We start from the raw sequence: 8,466 nt of genomic DNA, 5'->3' as shown, positions 1-8,466 counted from the left end.
ACATTGCTGGCTCATGTCCAGCTTTTCATCCATCAGTACCCCCAAGTCCCTCTCGGCAGGGCTGCTCTCGATCCTTTCTTCCCCCAGCCTGTATTGATACTGGGGGTTACCCCAACCCAGGTGCAGGACCTTGCACTTGGCCTTGTTGAACCTCATGAGGTTCACACAGGCCCACCTCTCTAGCCTGTCCAGGTCTCTTTGGATGACATCCCTTCCTTCTGGTGTGTCAACCGCACCACTCAGCTTGGTATCATCCGCAAACTTGCTGAGGGTGCACTCGATCTCGCTGTCTAAGTCATTGATGAAGATTAGTTCTTTTATATTGACTGCTCATACAGATGATTAGGATTTTAAAAACAGAATTTACAGTATATTTTTACTTTCGAGATAGGAAAAATTTTGGGTATATGGGAATCTTTATTTGTCTTGGGCAGATCAAACAGTCATTTGTCAATCTTTTGAACAATTTGTTCGTACAGGCTAATTTTATTTTCAGCTGATGGTCAGAAAGAATGCTTAGTTTAAATGAAAGTATTAACACAGTTAGATTAAAAAGCTTTTTGGTGCATAGGCAGCTTGTGCAGTTTTTAATCCCTTAATGTTGCTTCCACTTTCCAGACTGCTAGCTAGTCAGATGTTTTAGAACAGGACTTAAATGTGTGTGTGTGTGTGTACACATTTCTCCACAATATTCAGAAGTGAAAATACATGCCCATCACTTACATGAGAAAAAAATTGTGCTAGTGTAAGGATATTAATGATTAAAGGATTAAAATAGTTAAAAGTTTTGTTTTCCTTCCTTTTTCTTCCCCCCTCAGTGTTTTCCAAGACTGGTTTCTGTTGGCTGAGTTTGGTGTACATTTGCTTACAGTAATGCACCACGGTGAATAGGATAAGCTTTTGACACAGCGAGTGAGTGCATGGTTGAACTAAGGCTGCTCTGCTGAGTTAGATAAGGGAAAATTGATCCTGCTAGCCTTGTTTGCAATAGATGTAGGCCTGGAGATTCACAAATAGAAAGCATCTCTCTTCTGAGTTCTTCGCTTTGGTCGACCGTTGCACTCCATATACCCAGATTTAAAGCTGCTGGTTTGGAAAATTAATGTTTTTAGAACTTAAGGAATTCTTGCCTGTTTGCCATTTGTTGGCAAAAGTACAATGTGGACCCTTAAGAGGGGCTCTATCTTATCATGGCTGACCTTGCTTGGGGAAGTGCTGATGAAATCTTCTACAGAACATTTGGGTCGTAGAAGAGAAACATCTTTTCTTCTAAGCGTTTTTGTTTGATAATGGTGTGTTCCCTTGGGGTTTGAAAGGACGGTGACGGGAAAATAAAAAAACCCAACAACCAGACTGAGGGGCGGTGTTTTAAGTGCACTCTCTTCTTTACAAGCATTATCTGCAAGAGGAACAGTTTTGCTGGAGTTGGTAATCATTCGTTCAGAGACTTTCAGAATGAGTCGAGTAGCTTGCAAGACTTCCTTTCCTAATAGCAGCTGTCATGGACACATGATACAGGATGTATTGCACATAAATTTCTAAGGAAGAAGCATAACTTTTTTTTTATAAGCTGTTGAAGATTTTTCTAGCTGTCAGGATTGGTTTGTCATGTGCTACATACCATTGTGAATTTTAAAATAGAACATCGTACATCAGTTAACTTTTGGCAGTTCTGCAGTGTGTACTCAGCAGGCTTCTGTGTATTTTAAATACTGTCAATCTTTTTGATTTTAATGCCCGGTCAGTCTGACTGTCTCAGGCTTTGAGCTGATGCGGGTTCATAGTCTGGCTGTTTGCTTCATTGTTTTACAAACAATATTGCTTTGTTCTGTAAGTGAAAATAGAGTTTCCAGATAATTGACACAGGACTTTAAGGAAAAATAAAGTGCAATCAGAATAAACATGGACATGGTAACAGTTCAGTATGTAGATTTTTAAGAGATAAAAATATTTCTGCCTCACAAGTGCTTTTCTCTTAAATTCTTGTACAGTAGTATCCGTGAACATCAAGGTTTTTTATAACATGATTTGGCATATGGAGTAATAATCCTGACATAAAGTTGATGAAATAAATCATAATGTTTCACTTTAATTTTTGTTGAAAGATGCTTTACAATTAAGTAGCAGTCTTGTTCTTGCTATAGTGAACATCCCAATCAAAGTACAGATTAACCACTGAAAAGAAAGGCTTGCATGTGATGAGGGAACTGCTCTAACCTTTTGTCTGCTGTTAGTATCAAGTAATAGTATTTTTTTTAATTTTAACAAGGCATTACATAGTGTCTCTAAGCTGATCCTGATTATTAGAAGACTTTCTAAAGGAAACTGGCTCTGCATTATAGAAACTCCCATACGTTAAAGCAAGTTCTTTTGCTCCTAGAAGATCCCTTGTTTCTCACTTGGCACTGGTCTCATGGCCTACGTATGTCAAGCTTGCTGGTCCCAGAGGGTTTAACTTCCTTTCAGTTTAGGGATAAGGGCCCTGCTCTGGTCTGCTTATCAGTTCTGTGCTGATATGGGCACGTCCCAGATCTTGTCAGCACTTTTACTGAGCCTGCTGCAAGCTCCAATGTGAAATTGGTGAGCGAATGGTTGGTATGGTACTTGGAGACAACTCAACTCCCAGTCTTTTGAATTTGCATAATTAAAAAAGTGAAAATATTTCACTGAAGCTGTTCTTCTGTTGTTTAAAGATGACATATGAAGTTTGAGACTTGATGTGGCAGATTTCTAAAGGTTTTACGAAACTTGTCTTTGATCAGTTGTGGATTTGGGAGTCCTCTAGCTTTAAAATAATGCAGCTATCAGTAGTCCATTGTAAGCATGAAGAAATGGGAGCCTAATTAGCAAAATGATCAAGTAATTTTCAATCTGAAAAAGATTTTCTAGCAGTAGAAGCAACTCTGGTAACATTCATAATGAATGGTCTTCGTGCTTTAAGAGAAGCATTCACATACATGGCTCTTAGAACAGAGAGGTAAAGATACCCTCCTGCAAAACTGTCTGAAAGATAAGAATTACTTGTTACTTAGGTCAGTTTTGTAAAATGTAAACTACCATACTGGTGCCCTCTTTTCCAAAAGAGAAAAGCCATAATAAAGTAAAACTTAGATTAGTATATTTCTACGGTAATTGTATGCAGCTCTGTTTGCATTAAACAAATTATTTAAGTCACTTTGATGCTACAGTTTTCCATCCTGGCATACTGTAACAAATCACTGTAAATGTTCGGTAAGTATCTGTAGGTCTGGGTTCATTTTAAAAGCTTGAGAAAAATTCTGATAAAATTTGTTAACTTCCTTTTATAGAATAAGATTTTCAGTTTAATCCAAATAGTATCAACCCTTTAATTTCACCTTTTATTAGAATCAAAGTTAGAAGACATCAAAACAACCCCCCACAAATTTAATTTAAATATCTTTATAGTCTTCTAAACATTAAATGGAAAATGTTACTATTCTTAATTCTAGTTTTTGAGGGGAAATACATTGAAGGAGTTGTAAGTACATTCTTCTAATTGTTGCTATGAAGCATTTCACCTGTGCTGCATTATGTTACCATTAAAGGATCTTAATTTTCAACTTAGTACTGCCAGAATCTTCGTTGTTTTGACATAATTTCCATTTGGTTACTTCCAAGTTGGGAAGCGTTGATTCTGCTTGTACTAAATAATCTGTGATTAAACCAAGTAACAGTCCTAGCATGCTCTGACATCATGTGCATTGACGTGAGTATGGTGGAGTTTTTTAATGGGACATTAAGTGCTACAGAAGCACATAGCTATCAGAATTGTTAAGCTCTTTCAGACTGTTCCTCACTCTGTTTTAACTCTTAGTGATGCCAGATTTTGAGTTGAACCTGAGGCATACGTAAAACGAGTAGGGGTATATTCTTCTAGAAATCATCAGGCAGAAGTGTTGGGTTTTTTCCCTGGATTTTGTAACTATTGTGGAATGAATTGACATTTAAAGAATGCCCATTGAAATGACAAACTTGACTGAGGTTTAAAAATCTGTGCATTGGTATTGAATTTAGTAGCTTAAGCTTTTGCACATCTTTGTATGTTTTATTCCACTGTTTTTACAGTTCTTACACCATGGAGTAAACAAAAAGGAAAACATGTTTTTGATGCCTCTTCTAGTTGTTTAGCAATACCTCTATGTAAATAACATCATAGCTTTGAAATTCCAGGATACTGTGTGGTTGACGGGCAATGCTCATTGGAAGAGGGAGGCAGAGAGGTATTTCAGATCTGTAATGCATTATCAGTGTATGAACGTCAAGCTCTGGGGTTTTTTTGTTACAGCTCTCTAAGCTGGAGCAGTGCATCTTGGAAAGCAGCTACAGAGTATAAATGTTGGGAATTACAGATATCGGAGAAGGAAGCTGTTAGTAGTCAGTTTTAATCAAGAAAGAGCTTTCAGAGTGCTAACACGAAGTTGGTGCTTGGTTAATTTGCCAAGAGGAGCAAATGCCTAAAGTGAAGTGTTCATTTTCAAAAGGAGAAGTCTAAATTTGCCATTTAAGCGCCAATGACATGAGGGAGGGAGTGTTTAAGGGTTTTAGTGAGGATGTACCTACATCTGTGTTAATGGTGGTTTTTTGTGGGGTTTTTTTTTTTTTTTTAGTTTCCTATGCAGATGTTTAAGCCTGGCTTCATTTTGCAAATGTGTGTGAAACTGCTTGTCCTGATGGCAGACTCCCTTATTTGTTGCTCCTGTACACCAGGTTGAATGTGGAATGGAAGAGCAGGCAGCCCGTTGAGCTTGTGCCTCCGGTGTGTTTGGAGGGCAGTTAGGAGCGTGAGGGAGTTAGTCTCCTGCAGCAGCTGGCTTAGGGAAGTAGGGCTTTATCGCTCTTCTCTTGCAAAATCAGTAGGGTTATACTCAGCTGCCCCAGTGCATTTCCGGAAAGTTTTGAAATTGGTAAGATGAGACAAGCAAGAGTTATGTCATGGAGAGCCATATTAGAAGGTATTTTTCACCCCAGTCATCTCTGAGCTGAAAACTTCTCCCTTCGCAAGATTATTCTGAATTCCTTTCTCTCCCCCTCCATTATATGGTCAGCAATAGCATTTACTTAAAGCAGCATGGTCGAACAGAATTACAGAAGGAAATTAACAGGGTGTTAGTTAGGTTTCCCCAGCAAACAGTTTAGGGAAGGATTACTGAAGGAACAGGTAGCAGTTACATACTGAGCTTTACCTGAGTTACGTCTGTAAACATCACTTGTGCTTTTGAAAATCTTCAGATGACAAGGTGTGTTTGTGCTGTGGCAACTGGTGTTTTGTGGTAGTCTGTGGCGCGAGCAGAATGCAAAGCACGGCTGGAATTTGGATTTGTGGTAGGGCGTTAGGCAAGGCTGGAAGCCAGAAACATGGGTTTTCTGTAGTTGGTAAGTGCTTTTGAGGAAATGTTGAGGACAGTGGCGAACTTACATTTTCAGGAGTTACTCTCTGTGTGTGGTTTTTCTATCCCTTCTCTGTTGCCTGCATTAGTTTCTTCTGTACATTGGCAGAGCTTATACTGGTCAGTGAGAGCGGTGCAGAACTTGCAATGAATGTTGCCTCTTAAAATCAGACTGTTTGTTGTTAATGTTACCATAATTCTGTGTCTCTGCTCGTTTCAAGTCTTTTGATTTCAGAGGTTCATTTTTCATGCAGCGTATCTCCTTCATGTGGACTCATTGTTACTGGAATAATACAGGCGTTGTGTTCTCTGGCTGTACAGAATCAAGTATTTTTTCCTTTTTGTCTGCAAAAACATGCAGATGCTGTGTTGGGTTGGGCAACATGAGAACCGGCCAGTGCTCCAGATTGCGCTAGTGAGGCTTTTATGATTTTGTACAGCTCTGATCATTGTTAGCACTGTAACGTTGTCTTCATTTTTTCCTGTCATAAATCATCTGCTGAATCTTTTCACTTCAGCAAAGTCATCTTTGAACGTCACTAAAATGGCAATCCAAAATTACTATATAAGGAAGACCATGGCTTTTAAAATTAGCTTTATGCATTTAAATCTAGTGAGCTTATTTGATGATTGTCTGAAATAACTGGCAACTTCTCTAGTCAAAAATCCTGACAAAGGTTAACTATTTTCTTTAGAAGAGCATTCTGCTATTTCTGAGATACTGCTTATCAGATCCCGTTACGCAAAGAGAACTATAGGACGTACTGATCTCTTTCTTTTAGAGCATGGGAGAATCTTTGTTTATTTAAAAAAAAAAAAAGTACAACTCCATTGCCAGAGCTGCTATTTCTTGATTTTGTACATCTGTTGGAACTGGCAAAAATGCTGTAATACGCATTCTTTTCTCTCCAGAGAAAGGGAGGAGGGGAAAGCTTGTAGTCATAGGCTTGGCTATGTTACTGTGTTTACTTCCTACTTTTTTATTTTATTAGTTCTTTTTTAAAAAAACCCACATTTTTACCTGAAATGAGTGCTTTGATTGCTGTTTGTGTTGTTCATGGGCTCTCCTGGCTTGGGGAAGATGGCACTTTCCACTGTCCTGCTAGTATCTGTGTGAACATAGAAATGTTAGTAAGTATGTAGTTATAATAATGCTTTCAAAGTTATTCTTGCACTTCTAGACATATAAACTTAATTTACTGTCAGCCATAGACTACAGGATTTGTGTATCCGTAGTGTATATCAGATGCCATGTACCAGCTGCGTCTGTCTGATTTAACATCATGCCATGATCCTACAGAGAAGGATGTTCCCTTCTGTCATCATTGTTGAGCAGATTTTCAGTTTCACCTTTTTTCTTTAGATAAAGGAATGTTTTAGTTCACTTAATGAGAAACAGCAGCTGTAAAACTATTAAATTTGTTTGGGGAACAGAAGCAGGTAGAGCATCCAAGATTCCTTTTGACTAGATTTCAGGTTGAAAGTGTTCCCTTAGGAGGGAAGGAAGAGTATGTTATGTTCTTGAAATATGCTTTCTTTTAGACTCTGGGAATAAAATAAGATTTTTTTTTTTTTTTTTTTTTTTGGGATAGTGTTCTACAGAGGTAAGATTTTCCTTTATTGGGGGGGAGGGGAAATTCAGCATTTGAAAAAATAGAATGGCTTTTAAATTTTTTCTTAAACAAAAAAGTCTAGTGGCTCAAAAAGCAAGACCTCTTTTTAGCAAAACCAGGAGATGGGGGGGGCTGTTGATTTTTTTTTCTTTTTTTTATTTTCTTTTTTCTTTGAAACTCTTAGACTTGAGGAAGATAGTATTCTTGTGAGGCACTACTGTCCTGGATGGTAGTATAAATTGAGTAGTGTTGAGCTGGCTACCTGCTAGCTACAATGATCTGAAGAGGGCCCAGCAGTGGGTTTGCTGCAGGCATTTCTCTGGCAAGCTGGACAGCCCAGGGACTATTTTTGTGTTTCCTCTTCGGAGAGGGATTCCTGTTTCCACTGCTGGTCAGTGTGAAACTTCCTACTCTTGACCCAGTCATCTCAGTGGTCCTGTCCTGGAGACATTCAGCACACGGTTGTTTTTTGGCCAGTCTTGAGCTGGTGTGCAGACTGCCTGGGCTCTGGCAAATAGAGGCATTCACCTCAGTCAGTGTTGGCTTTTCGCCTCCCTTCGTCTTTTCCATATCAAGATGTATAAATTAGAAATCATATTTTTGTATCATCATCAGTGGTCCTCCACATTCCTTTGTTTCTACCTTTTGATCTACTTCTAGTATCCAGTTTCTGATTTTATCATCCTATGGTAATATCATAGAAACCCAGTGCCTCCCTTTCTGGGAAGTAAGTTGGGAAAAGCTGAGGAAAGAAATAGTGCCAGCAGTAGTTGCATCCCGATAGGCAACACTGATTTTGTGCAAGAAATGCTACCTTATTCTTCTGTTACAGAAGCAGCTCACTGAGAGTTAGAAAAATTCCTCTTGTACTATCCAGCTTCCAAGAAGTGGAAATATTTGCATGTTTGGGGGAAGGTAGTGTGTTTGGTTGGAGGTGATCTGCCACTTCTGTAGCAGTCTCCTCTGTCAGAGGGAAATAGGAAAGCACCTTTCTTTCTCTCGCCTCTCGGAGCCAGTCAGTGAAGCAGCTGGGAACAGAAGGAAATCCTCGCTGCTATCTTGTACACAGGGAATACTTGAAGCTTTGATATGTGATGGGAATCTGGTTTTGGGGCTTTTTTTTTAAATAAAAAACAGTATGATGAAAAATTCAAGTGTTGTCACCTTAACTCTAGTCTTTGCTTGAATTGCAATATGGAAGTTGAAGAGCGAGGCAGTGTTGGTTGTCGCTCGCTCTGCAGCTCTGCTTCCTGAAATATTCAGGTGCCTTACGTTACAAATATGCATCTGCATACTTCTCTGAGAACCCCTAGATTTTGAGAATATCTCGAGTTGTTCAGCAACAGTAATTTCTGCTGGCAGTCTATATGGATTCAACACACACACACAAATCTTTCTTTTAATTAACTGTGTTGTGTTTGTACGTGACCTTATGGCATGTGTGG

General features: G+C 38.9%; 1 protein-coding gene across 4 annotated transcripts in view; it reads left to right on the top strand.

The window, feature by feature from the left end:
* The window catches only part of RNF19A (ring finger protein 19A, RBR E3 ubiquitin protein ligase), a 58,508-nt gene that overhangs the window by 27,555 nt on the left and 22,487 nt on the right, over positions 1 to 8,466 (top strand). The gene's annotated exons all lie outside the window — the stretch shown is intronic.

Source organism: Egretta garzetta, unplaced genomic scaffold (assembly GCF_000687185.1).
Source record: "Egretta garzetta isolate BGI_Z169 unplaced genomic scaffold, ASM68718v1 scaffold154, whole genome shotgun sequence".
In the NCBI taxonomy this organism is placed as follows: domain Eukaryota; kingdom Metazoa; phylum Chordata; class Aves; order Pelecaniformes; family Ardeidae; genus Egretta; species Egretta garzetta.
Note: the sequence above shows the minus strand (reverse complement) of the source record. Positions and strands in the feature narration are given on the sequence as shown.